We start from the raw sequence: 14,275 nt of genomic DNA, 5'->3' as shown, positions 1-14,275 counted from the left end.
CTTTAGTCCAAAAAAATCTCACAACGAAAAATGGCTAACGCTATCTGTATCGAGAAATGGTGGCTAATATAAAGCATGATATTACGGCACCGAAGTAACAGCAGAAATCAAAAGAGGTGACCGGCCTAACTAGAAGAAATTGCCAGTTTTTTTTTTCAGAGCTGAAGTTGCAAAGGCGCCAAACCTTAGATCAGAAGAAAGAACACAGCCTGACAATCTGGTTTCAAAGCCCTAGTTCCCCACGTTCTATTGGAAACTGCCAACCACTGTGCACAAGTTTTGTGGTTGGGCTAGACAGCTACTTCCCCTAATGTGTGCCTGTCTGCAGTTGACACTAGTGACTTCTTGCACACAAAAGGAAACAAGCAGAAATTGAAAAAAAAATACAGAAACACTCTCTGCGCCACAATAGGTCATGAAAAATGCAACGCACCCATGCTGAATACGAATAACACAGCTGTCTTCCCTCAGTCAGAATTAGGAGCAGTGGCACCATGCCATTAACGCGCTGTGCATGCAATTTACTCACGACTGCAATTGTTGGCCATTGACATGCGATACCCTTCCGGCAAATAGCTGGTATGTGCGCTTGTAATAAGCTCGGCGACTTCCCAGTGACAGAGAACATGGTACCTTAGCGTTCGGCAGAGGCGCTAAATTCGGGAGAAAGGTTGCGTTAATAAGGAAAGCCAATATGACGGCAAGGGTCGAAGTGGCGATCGCTTACTTCCCCACGAGCTCGTCGTCACCACCTCTGTCCCGTGACTCAACGCTCGCTGAGAATGAAGGGTGCACGAAGATTTAGCTTCGCCTCAAGTTTTGTACCACAAAGTTCCAGCGGTAAAACGTCGCAAATACGGAGCCTGATTTTCACAGTCACTATCTGTTCCGCGGCTTTTTGTCCTCGCGCGGCGCGCAGCGTGCTTGCACGGCTCAAGCAGGCCCTTTTACCTGAGGCACCGGAAGACTGCCGTGCAGATGAGGGTGACGACGGCGCCGGCGGCCGTCGCGAAGAGGTTGCTGTGCTGCCTGTGGTATCGCTGAGGTTCAGCCTTTTTCCAGACGTCGGAAGCCTCCATTAGAAGAATTTCACAGGACGCCCGCCTTCCACCCAGAACGTGGCGCCACGTCTTCGTCTTCGTCTGCTGCGAGCGGCTGCAGCACGCGTGCCTTGTCGGCCTATAGCTGCGCTCGGAAGGATCACCCTATGCACGGAGAAATTCACGACAAAAGACATTTCAAGCAAACGTGCTGCTAATAAATAAGATTGCAAGCGGCAAGACACGGTTTTAAAATTCAGAAAACGAGAGGCAGACAACAGTAAAAGGCACTCAACACTATACATAAACACAAAGGTTTTTTTTCGCCGCAACCGCAAGCGTGCTGTCTAAAGTGCTCGATTCAGCAACAGTTTTCTTAGAAACACTGTAGACAATTTTTACCGATAATTTTTCGATCATTGAGTACACCGGTTTTTATGTAGTGCTATGCTGGAAATCATGATCAACCTTTAATAGTTTTAATTTGGCATTGGAAATCGCAAAAAAACAACTGAAGTGCCATCTTGCAATCAAACCTTGCTAAGCCACCGTAATCCTGACATGATTAATTTGACTTACCACGTGAGCACATCTCACTGAAATATCACTTATTTGAGAGCAACGCATCCTTCGCATCGCCGATGATGTACTTTTAATATAAGTGCTAGTGCACTTTATACTTTCATCACTAGATGGTGCCAGTGTGTTTTGCATTTCTTAGATGAAGCGGCAACCACGGTCCATTAAAACTTTCGTCGATGAGGTGTACATCACTGATGATGATGATGATGATGATGATGATGATGATGATGATGATGATGATGTATTTTTATGGCGCAAGGGCATCTACGTCCAAAGAGCGCCATGACACAAGGCATTTTCTTTTTCTCAAGGTGAGGTCAAAGAACCATGTACATCACTGCGCCGTATCAACTTTGTAGTTGGAAAATGAAATACACGCTACTGTGCATTAATGTATAATTACGGGCTGGGGACTGAGATTTACATTAGCCTTTCGTACATCACTTCCGCCAACCTGCAATCGTTATTGCTTTCGCTTATCATGGTTAACAGCACCGGCCAAGAGCACCTATATAGAGAGCAATATTTACGCTGGGAAGGGAAACTTTTGAGTGCTTAAAATTCAGTGTTCAGTCTCGTTAAAAATGAGCTTACACATCGAAAACTCCGAGCGCATAAAGCGTCCCGCTCGGAATTTATAACCTCGCGTCCCTATACATGCACGTGCTCCTTTGCGGTTGAATGGTGGAGACGAACCTCCGACACTTGCTGCGTTATTACTCCAAGATCCTTACGCGCTTCTTAAGGCGTTATGCTCCGAAGAGAAATCGTGCACAAGCTATTTTTTGCCTTCGCGTGAATTTTGAGTGTTTAGCCTACATTCTTTTTGATGCTTTGCGAGATAATGGGTGCAATGATAGGGCTGCGCGCTCCTTTTTCTCCTTAAAAAAAAAATAAGTGCACTAGCCACATCGGAAAGAATGAACAAATGGAAAAAAGAAAGGTAACCGTGACAATAACGTTAAAAAAAGAACAAAAAAGCGATCAGGGTATCTCTGCCGCAACGTTTTTGACGTTATTTTTACCTCCAATGTCATCTCGCTCCACTTGCACTCTTATTTCGTACCTCAAGTTTCCTGCAGCTGCTGGAAACGTGATGTGATGTGTGTAACGTGATGTGTGTCGAACTAAGAACGGGGGCAACTACATGATGGCAGGAAAAAGAAGAACGCGTAGGGTTTATTGGTACGCCTTTATACAGGTGATGGGGGCGGGGCACTAGCAATGCTAAGCGGGCAGCTTACGGGCGCGACATGTAAGGCAGTCAGAGCGCTGTAACGATAAGGCACGATAGTGCACGCCCGATACATCCCCTAAGGGGTAATAAAGTTCAGGACACTTGATTAATTCAGCATCGTAATGAAGTCGTTACGGTGGCTTGACTGTACGAGCTGACCTGCTTGGGGCCGGTGTTGGCTCAGGAGAGAGGTGTTGGCATGTGGCGCACAGCACTTGCGGACGCTGCGCTGTCGATGGCGGGCTGTTGCCTGAGCGAGTGAGCAGGTGTTAGCGCTGTGGCAGCAGGCGAAATGTCTGGAGCAGTTGGGCCGAAGTCGACTGGCTCACGCTCGAGCGAATCACTATCGACGTCACTGATGTCTTTTGCACACCTCTCACGGGTTTGCGGAAGATGCAGTCTGTTGCGCCTAAAGACCCGGCGATTCTCGGCTTGCACTTCGTAGGACCTGGGAGCAGTAGTGGCGACGACTGTACCTTTTTTTTACAATTATTTGTCCCCGAAACTCACGACTGATCCTTTAGCCAGAGGTGGTAGAGGCTTTCCGCTTCTTTTCTGAAGGTGCTTCTTCACCGCAGTTGTCGGCACAGCAGCAAAATCTGCAGGATTAGCTCTCAGGCATCTGCCCTGAAGAAGTTCCCCAGGTGACCGGCCGTCTTCCAGCGGCGTACAGCGGTAGGCCAAGAGACCTAACCAGAAGTCTTCCCGTCAGCGTTCACTGCTTTTCAGCATACGCTTCACAACCTGGACACCCTTTTCTGCCAGTCCATTGGATTGTGAGTAGTGAGGACTGGATGTGGTGTGAGCGAAGTCGTATTTTCTTGCAAAGACTGCGAACTCGTGGCTTGCAAACTGGGGCCCATTATCGGTGCACACTCCAAGCAGTACGCCGTACCTTGCGAACATAGCACTCAGTGCCGCGATTGCCGTCCTTGCCGTAGCATCCGCAAGTTTCTCGACTTTTCGGAAGTTGAGAAGCCCATCAAACGCCACGATGTACGAACTTCCTCCAAAAGAAAAATTATCTACGCCAACTCGATACCACGCACATCCAGGGACTGGGCGCATCAGCAGGGGTTCTTGCGGTTGCTTGTATGCAAATTCGCGACAAGTGGGGCAATTCTGGATCAAAACCGTGGTGCCATTGCCCAGGCCAGGCCAGGCCAAATAACAAGACGACGAGCCCCTTCTTTGCATTTCTGCCGTCCCAGATAACCAGCATAAATTCTAGGTAAAATATCACGCCGCATGCTTCTCGGTATGACCCCTTTCGTGCCTTTTAACAAAATACCATCTACGAAAAAAATCTCAGACGAAAATGACTTTAGCTCCCCTTCAATGTTTTCGTCGGTTAACAGGCAAGAGATGACTGCCTGCAGGTAGTCGTCTTGAGCCGTTGCATTTATCAGCTTTTGGCGTGTTGCATCCGTGACCATGTAGCCCAGAACAGCAACTGCATGTACTTCCACGTCGTCGTCATCCTGTGCAGCCGGAGACGATCGTGACAGCATGTCTGCCAAGATGAGGTGCTTTCCCGGGACATACTGCAACACAGAGTCGTACTTGAGAAGTTTTAAAAAGAACCTTTGGAGGCGGGGAGGCATGCCACATATTCCTTTTGCAGCTATGGACGAGAGGTTTGTGGTCTGTCTCGATGAGAATCTTTTGTCCGTAAACGAACTGACAAAACGTATCGCAGCCAAATGAAATGCTGAGCGCCTCTTTTCAATTTGTGCATAAAGCTGCTCACCTTGCGTTAGCACAAAAGATGCATATGCCACGGGCCGCCATTGGACGTTGTGACACGGCAACAGCGCTGAACCTATGCCGTCTTTTGAAGCATCACAAGTGATCTTAGTCTTTTCGCGGATCAAAGATGGCTAGCAGGGGCGTCGTGCTTAGAATCTTTACCGACGCTTTTCCACTCTCTCCTGTGCTTTTCAAAAAGTCCACTTGAACTCTGAATGCGGTTTGATAAGCGCTCGCAGTGACGCAGTTCGACCAGACAGGCGCGAAACGTATTTACCGAAATAGTTCAGCACACCGAGCATGCGTTGAACATCGTATTTGGCCTTGGGCACGGGCGTTTGCAGCAAACTTTTAACAAGTTTCGTGTTTGGCGAGATGCCCCTGTATGTGATGATATCACCTAGACACTGCACTTCAGTGACGCCAAAGTTGCATTTTTGTGCATTGAACGTTAGTCCAGCTTTCCCGGCTGCTTTCATGACTGCCACTAGTCTTTGATCATGTTATTGTTTGGTTGCGCCCCAGACCAAAATATCGTCGATGTATACACGTACGCGCGGAAGGCTATCGAAGATTTCGCTGATCTGTTTTTGAAACACTTTGGGAGCCGATGAAATGCCGAACGGCAACCGGAGATGACGGTATATTCCATAGGGGGTACAAAAAGTGCATATTTTGGACATCTTCTCGTCAAGTGGTATCTGGTGAAAACCAGAATTAGCGTCCAAACAGCACAAATATGCTGTGCCGGCCAATTCCTCTTCCATGTCCTCACGCTTTGGGAGCTGGTAATGCTGTCTTTTTACGTGCTCGTTTATTTTTCTTGGGTCCATGCAAACGCTAAGTTTGCCATCCTTTTTCTCGACCAAGACCAAGGGGCATACCCAGTTTGTGGAGCCATCCTCTTTTACGGTGATTCCTGCACGCTCCATTCTTCGCAGCTCCTCCCGAAGTGGCTGTCGCAGGTACAGTGGAACGCGCCGGGCTGGTTGGACGACTGGCACCGCATACGGTTGCATGACCATGCTGCAGGGGCGCTTCAGGCAACCTAACCCCTGAAAGACATGTTTGAAATCCTTAATTGCTTCGCACTCCTAAGCAGTTACAGTGGCCACCGTGCGCTGGACAAGTCCTAAGGCTTCGCTTGCATCCAGTCCAACTATGGCTTGACGGTTATTCTTTATGACGAAGAACTTCACGGTGGTGGAAGCGTTAACAATAGTTACTTCCTGTGTAGTCGTTCCGAAGTGAATTATGACGCCTGCGGTGTAACCTCGCAGCACTGAACTTGTAGGCTGCAACTTTTCAGTCTCTCGAAGCTTGCGGTACACAGAGAACGGTAGCAGGCAGGCCTGCGACCCGGTGTCTACTTTGAAAAAAATATTTTTTCCAGCAAATTTAGCTTCCACTACCCAGTCTTTGGTGCTTCCTTTCTCAGTTCTAACTTCTAGAATGTCAAAGTCATTGTCACTGCTGTCTTTGCTCACTTGGCCAACATGGTCTTCACAGCACAACATGAAGATGTGCAGCTTGAGACATTCATTACAGACAGTGCCATAGGCTGGCCACTGTCTGGGCCTGTGCCGTCGATTGCACTTTTTGCAACGGTACTGCGTACTGCACTGCACTCATCACTACTTTTGCTTCGCGATGGTGGCACGTGCCTTGAAACAGCATCGACGTGGTCGTCCGCAGCTTTCCAGACCTCGTTTCGTTGTGCCAAAAATTCTGCCACCTTGCACAGCTGTGCAACTTTCTGCAAGGTTAAAGACTTTTCTCGAAGCATTTTCCCGCATAGCTTTGAGTGATTCGTGCCAAAGACGATCTGATCCCTGATCAATGAATCTCGCTGCTCTCCGAAATTGCATTGCGCGGTTTGCTTTTTGATGTCACGGACGAACTTCTCATATGGTTCTCCCTCAGCCTGATTCCTTGAGCGAAACACATAACGTTCGTGAACTTCATTGCTCACGTCGGCACAGTAGGACTCGAATTTTCCCACGACCGCTGCGTAGTCGTCCTTGCTTTCTGCTGCTCCGAACGTGAACGTGTCGAACACGTCAAGCGCTTCATCGCCGGCTACGCTTAGCAGGAGCGCGGCTTTTGCAGCTTCGCTTCGAGGTTGCTCCTTCGTTGTGGTTGGCCGCAGGAACCGGTCGAACTTCTGCTTGAAGCGCCTCAAATTTTCAGAGATTGCCGGTCATTTGCAAGGGTGGCGGCGCCTTCAGAAGTTCCATCGTTGTCGGTCGGGCCCACTTCTGACACCATGTAACGTGATGTGTGTCGAACTAAGAACGGAGGCAACTAAATGGTGGTAGGAACAAGAAGAACACGTAGGGTTTATTGGTACGCCTTTATACAGGTGATGGGGGCGGGGCATTAGCAATTCCAAGTGGACAGCTTACGGGCGCGACATGATAAGGCAGTCAGTGCGCTGTAACGATAAGGCAGATAGTGCACGCCCGATACAAGCTAGGACTAAATTTCCGGAACCTGAAGGCGTTGTTTTATTAATTTGCATGTCCCTAATACACACCACACATTTCATAAACAAAACACCTTGTACAGATATTTAGCCACTGTTTCATTATGACTGCATGTCTTTATTTCCCGACCGTTCCATGAGCTTGTCGCCATACCTTTCATAAAAATGCCAAGTTATAATTTTGTTTGTCTCTGTATATTTCTGTATATTTTTTTCTGTACATTTGTTTCTGGATTGTGTTGCTTCGTTGCCGTCAATGCCAGGGGGGACCAAGATTTTTTTTTTCAAGCCGTAAAGGAACGGCTTTTCTTCTTGGCCCCTTTCACAATGTGTACGTCATGTTGTGAAGAACAAATAAAAATGAATGAATGAATGAATGAATGAGTGAAACGAACTTCAGATGCTAAATTTTGTGAAATAATTTGCGATACCCATCATGTTGTTTCCTTACAAAACAAATGCGAGCCGTTTACAAGTGTGTGGCGCCGTAACAGCCAAGGTAGCTTTCGAATAGTACGGGAATGGACGTCGGCGTTAGCCACCCGCTTATACTTTTTCGCCCTCGAATTGATGACGCAAAAAAACGTTGACAAGTTTAAATGTATTTTTTAAGAGCAATAATTTACCCGATCCTGGTGCGCGGTAAACTTTTCCCTTTGAGCGGTGTTACAAACAGTTCATTGAAAAGCCTGGAAGCATCAGGGGACATGCATTCTTCATCTTCTGGATTAAAGACCGTCTGGCCAGGTGACTATAGGCACCAGCAGCAGTAATTTATTTTCTCCTGCACCCCCATCCGGTAAAAGTTTCTTTGAGATTTTATAAAAAGCAAGTATTCGGAAAATAGTTTTCCCCCTACAATTTCAGATTGAAACTGCTGGCCGCAAGGTACTTCTACCACCTGTCCAATGATTTTTCTGTGTCCGTATGTTTTAATTCTCTGCGCTTTTACTTCCTTTATCCTTACTTATTACCACGAGGCTGTAATTTGTTCAATTTCTGGAAAAATGTCTTGTTTGATTCGTCGTGCGCGACAAGCTACCTTCCCGCAATACTGCAAAAATACTCGTGTGATGCCATTTCGGTGCATAGTCAGAATACCCGCAGGAGCAAATTATTTACTGATGCACCTGGCGTCTTGACATAAAGGTAAATTATGCGAGAAATGCTGCCGAGTCCGCGACACGGCAACGCAAACAACGGCCGTCTTGGGAGTTCATTCATCTGGGCGCTTCCGACTGAACCCGATTACGGCTGACAACTGAACCCCAACTGGCGCCACCGTATTGCACCGCCAAACTGTCTTTGGCTCAACGGTATTTGAAACTGCCCGTGTCAGAGCGCATATGATGCACTGCGGCACGTTTCTAGCATGCCTTCTCGCGTTTCGTTGACGAGATACGTTTGCACAGGGACCATCGTGGCACTCGCATGTCTTCGTCGTCTTGTCCTTTTCTCAGTCCGTTATGAGGCATTTCGTTCCCCTTTCTTTACCATAGAAAGTAACACTTGTTTAAAAGGGCTAGTCTAACTTTGAAAGAGGAATGCTAAGTGGAAGAAAAAATGTTAGCCGGGGTTCAACTCCGCTCAAACCGATGTGTGACGTGCGAAAGCGCGGTGACGTAAATTGTGACGCCATATGTGGCACCATAGCAACGAGATGGCGCAAATCAACTTTTTCAGTGGTGGCCCGGACCAAATTTTTGAAGTGACCCGGGTCGAATTTAGAGATCGCCATCGTACCGGGCACGCTTAATTATGGTTGGACATCGATTTTGGTCCAATCGTCCAAGGTGAAATCTCGGGGGTCGCCCGGGCACAAATTTTTGGAAATTATCAGGCCAAATTTGGAGGTTCTCACTGTGTCAGGCATGGTCAGTTATGATTGGAAATCGATTTTGGTTCAAATCGGTTCAAATTTTGGTTCAAATTTTCCCCGCCGCGGTGGCTCAGTGGTTACGGCGCTCGACTACTGATACGGACTTCCCAGGTTCGAACCCGACCGCGGCGGCTGCGTTTTTATGGAGGAAAAACGCTAAGGCGCCCGTGTGCTGTGCGATGTCAGTGCACGTTAAAGATCCCCAGGTGGTCAAAAAAATTATTCCGGAGCCCTCCACTACGGCACCTATTCTTCCTTTCTTTCACTCCCTCCTTTATCCCTTCCCTTACGGCGCGGTTCAGGTGTCCAAAGATATATGAGACAGATACTGCGCCATTTCCTTTCCCCAAAAACCAATTATTATTATTATTCAAATCGGCCGAGGTCAAATTTCGGAGGAGGCCCGGGAAAAATTCTTGCCGCATGGCGTCACCATTGCTTTGGCAACTAGCGATGCACAAGCAAGATACAAGATGCAAATGTAAGATGCAAGGTGTACAAGCAAGATGAGCAAGAAAGATTTCTGTTCGGCTCTGACCATCCTCTGAGATCGTATGGAGCAAGACCGGGTGGCCTTGTTCAGCCGAGGAAGTATCGATCAAGCTGTCAGTTCCGATGGACGAATAGGCGAGGAGTGCAAAAAAAAAAAAAAACAATCGCACGTAGCGATGATGGCCATCATGCAGTTCGAAAGCCCTTTCAGATTATGGGATGGCAGATCAATGTAGCGAAACCTTGCTTCGTTTGAGATAACGCGCTGATGCAGAAAACACATACAGGGAAAGGTAAGAGACGAAACACGTCTTCGTTTGTTCCCGTTTAGTGTAAGTGTTTTCTGTATCAGTTAGCGCGACATTTCCACCTTCAAGCACCAGCTATCCACCGCTGTTGCCTTGTTAATATTTGGAAGGCTGCAAATGATTTTGGCTGCACGAATTTCTCCAATTTTTTTTAAAGCTCCACTGTCGGCGCAGCTGGTTTCGTCAAAACTTCAGCATTGGAATGAAGCAAGGGCTAGATTTAAATGATCGATTACCTAACCAGCCGAGCAAAACCTTTTTCAAAGGTAATTTTCTTCATGCTAACCTGTCTCTGAGAACTTAAATATATCCGAAAAAAACTTCAAATTGTTTTTCATGCTCTTCGTTTGTTAATGCAATATTTACCAGTTGCCTCTGCCTTTGTATTGTGCTAAAAGATGCACGCTCCGTGAGCTTGGGAAAGCCGGATAGTTATTTCCCCAGCAGCACGTTATCCAGACATTAGAATTTTAACTTTCTTCGTTAAAGGATTGGTTTATTATTTATGGGGGGAGGAGGTTAACGTCCCAAAGCGACTCAGGCTAAGAGAGATAGTGAATGGCTCCGGAAATTTCGACCACCTGGGGTTTTTTAACGTGCACTGGTATCGCACAGTACACGGGCCTCTAAATTTTCGCTTCCATCGAAATTTGACCGCCGCGGCAGGGATCGAACCCGCGTGTTCAAGGTGGTCAGCAGCCGAGTGCCATAACCACTACACCGCGGCGGCGCTCTTGGTTAAAGGCGAAAATTTAAAGAAAAAATCCGGCTAAACGTTTTTTTTAGGGAGGGCATACCTTCCCAATCTCTGTTGTTGAAATGTTTGTTTTTTTACTTAGCGTAGTAAGTAACAAGATTCCCTCAAACAGTCGGTTCGAAAGAGCTTCGCGATCCGCTCGCCCTTTAAGCAAAGCAAATGAAAAAAAAAAGCCTTTGTACACAAGAGCACACGAGCACGTTGCCATGTTGTATTTTATAAATGTGGATTTAACGCAACTGCGTTGATCATGCAGTTCTTTCCTTCCTACATGGCGCTGAGGATCCTTTTCAGCGTAGAAACCACCGCAGTTGGCGCTGGCGTGTCGAGAAAATCGGCCCATGGAGAAAGGAAAGAACTCGGTCGCAAGAGCTCTGACGTCTCATTCGCATGATCTGACGCTGGTAACTTACACAGTACAGTAATAATGACGTCACTACCGAATTTATCATTGGTCTACTGGGTCTTGACGTTATTCCCCACCATTGCGCAGTGCCTCTGAAGAAAGAAAAGTTATTGCGCTGAGGAGAAAATCGGTCGAGATGGAACTCGAGCCGCTTCCCCTTGAGTCGTGAGCCGGGCGCGCTATTCTTCAAAGGCCTTCAAAGGCGTCGAAATACAACGCAATACAGGCTCAACTGCATCACTTTTAGCCGGCAGTGAACATTCCGTCTTGTTCAGTTGCGTTAGGTTTCTAAACTGCAGTACAATTTCATCATCGCACTCTGTCCTTCGTCATATTATGGATTTCTAAAGGTTTGTTCGACTTTGCTAAAGAAAAGCCTTTTCAGAAGAATTAAAAACTAATAAAGTAAATAAATAAAATAAAAGAACTAACAGTGAACGTGTCTGTGAACTGGTATGCAGAGAAGACTCAAGGCCGCTAAAGGGAATCATTGACGATATCGCCTCATATCCTCAACGGGGAGCTTAAGTGTCCTCAGAATTTTTTTGTCAATGGACAAGAGAAGCATATCCATGTCTTCTCGGTGATCCTCGAGGTATGGCTAAGAAAGTTACGGTTCACTACCCATCTTGACAACTACGGCTTGTTGTAGAGTTGCGCCTCCAAACGAAAGAAATGCGACAGCTGATGCATTTGAGGCTGCCGGCGCCCATGACTCCACTGACCCGCGTGTGGAAGCGCCGGTAGCCTTTATCGTGCTTACAAACTAAACAACGAATGTTTCGTAAGCCTCTTAGGATAAAAGCGAAAGTCTTCCGTTTCTGTTGGCAACTACCGCAGATTGAAATAGCCAAGAAGGGGTGTTGTTTCTACCGCAACAGTGACCCTGTCTCCTCGTGAATTCTGTCAGCCAGTGCGCAGAAGCGCAACCAGTCTGTCGTCTGTCTGCCAAATGGCGCACATAGGAAGAAATGTGACTGTCAGGGTCCACGGTATTGGCATCATCTCTTCACAATTTTTTTTTTTCAGTGCGTTACCGGCTGAGCGAGCACCGCCGGCCCAAAATCTGATTCGTAGCACTACCCATGCCTGGCTCCAGCTGTCGCAAGCCACAGCAAACGTAGTGAGAGCATTGTTTCGGTTCCAGCCGCCAACGCTTCGCGGCTTTCGTGTCATTTAAAGCCACGCTGTTGAGCGTTCATGTTAAGAGTGCTGACGACGCTACATGGCATCAAGAGATGGGTAGCATTTTGCGGGAACTACCGACGTTGGAGCAACCGGGATAGCACAATGTTTTCTTGTGTTGCCAGAAGTGCGATAGAAGGATGCCTATTCATTTTTGTCCGACAGTTTCTGTATGAGGGGCTCGCTTGTTCCTGAGTGCCTGCTCTTTGTAAACACTGACGCCATGCAGCAGCAACGAAAAACTTCGTATTTCAGGCCGCGCTCACAAATGGCCCGTGTCAGCGATGTGCACCTTCGACATGCGTTGTCGCGAGATGTTAACATTCACTTGCGTACCCTTAGTAAATCCCGAGTACAGCTGTGCTTCCAGGAAAATTGACGTTATATTCTTGGATTCTTTTGCGGGAAAACAATGTAATTCCGCGAGCCACACAATATCATGGTAATGAAACCCACGCACATAATTTCAAATTGAAGGAACTAAAAAATCAGTGTAAGAAGTTCATGCGATAAACCTAGAGGCCTTCTCCTAGTGACAAAAATAATGTCTCGCCGGGCTTCCTGCGCGAAAACTTTGGTAACAAAGGATAGGCCCCCCGCTGAGAGCGTCAAACGCTAGGCACGCCACCATGGGGTTGTCCCTTCTATAATGAAAGGTCCGAGAAAATTCCGGTGAGTGGCAAAGTAGCTCATTGCAGAAGCGGGCAGCCATCCATATCCCGCACTCTGCAAAGCAACATATCACGAAGAACATTTGCTTTTCAGAGAGGCCCGCCAGCGTGGACTGAGGAGTTGAGTAGTGCGGGTTGCGGGCGAAATTCAGCGCCATCGAACACGTCTCCAGCGAGAGGTGCTTAAGAAGCTGCTGCAGCAGTCGCTGAGGAAATCATCACTGCGAGCTCTACTAGGACCGAAAGCATCGTCGCAGAAGAACATCGAAGACAGCGGGAATATCTTCAGAAAGTAGAGGCCGGCGTACTTGATGGCCAACGGAGTTTCCATGCGGTACAAGGCGATTGTCATCGTGTACGGCTTCAGAGTTACCTGGTAGATGCCCTCCGCGGTCACCACCAGTTCCTGCCTTTCCTGGGGTGCAAGGAGGGGCCGGACATCGCCAACGACGGAACTGCGAAGGCCTTCCATGGCCAGCCTCCCGTCGACAGCCAGTTTGCCGGCCGTGTTGGAATACGACGCTAACGCCGCCCGCAGTCCCAGAGGCGACGAGCTGAAAACCTCTTGATGCAATTTCTTTGAGTCGCTCGTTAGATACGCGGCCATCCTGTCTTCCAGAATCCATCCCGAGGAGACAAGCCCTATGGTAGACTGTATGCCGGCACTGACCTGAGACACGCCAATACACACGTTTGAGTTATTCAGATCTCCCGTGTGCGGTGAGCAGAAGGCGTAGCCACATGTATTTTTCGCCGTACTAAACGTGTCTGGCTGCTCTTCTAGGGCCTCGGCGAAGCTGCTGAGGGCCTTCATGATGGCATCAGGGTTGGTCATCGATGGTATCAGCGTGACAGGGCACCAGGAGAAGAAACAGCTCGAGCAGCGCTCTCTTCGTGGGCTCACGTCGTCCAAGAACCCTCGGAGCTGTTCAGCCTCGGCCTTTTTTCTCAGAACGATGTATTCGCAAGACCAGCCTGTGGAAACAAACATAAAATAAAAATGTTGGTACGGAAATGAAGGGAGTTTGCATATGAAAAAAACTTTCTTCCATCGGAAGCTAAAAATCTCATGCTATGTTCGGGAATGTTACATCCTAAATAAATGCTTGCTGCAGCTTATGCTTGCTTATGCTTATGCTTGCTGCAGCCTTTTCTTCCTCAGCCCACAGTAGTAGACTAGTGTAAACATGCAAAGATTTCTAGAGTAGCTTTTGTTTTTGTTATGCTTGCTACAGCCTTTTCTTCCTCAGCCCACAGTAGTAGACTAGTGTAAACATGCAAAGATTTCTAGAGTAGCTTTCGTTTTCTAATATGCTTGTTGCATGTTAATCATGCAGAAAAGGGCTCTACGTATTATTGCCAATGTATCCTTTACGGAACACACTGAACCACTCTTCGAGAAGTATAATATAAGAAAGATTCACGACATTTACACATACAGACTTCTGCGGCATTTTTACTATAGCAGCAGGAAACATAATTTT

This window comes from Amblyomma americanum, chromosome 1, assembly GCF_052857255.1.
Source record: "Amblyomma americanum isolate KBUSLIRL-KWMA chromosome 1, ASM5285725v1, whole genome shotgun sequence".
Lineage (NCBI taxonomy): Eukaryota > Metazoa > Arthropoda > Arachnida > Ixodida > Ixodidae > Amblyomma > Amblyomma americanum.
This window is presented reverse-complemented; position numbering follows the sequence as displayed.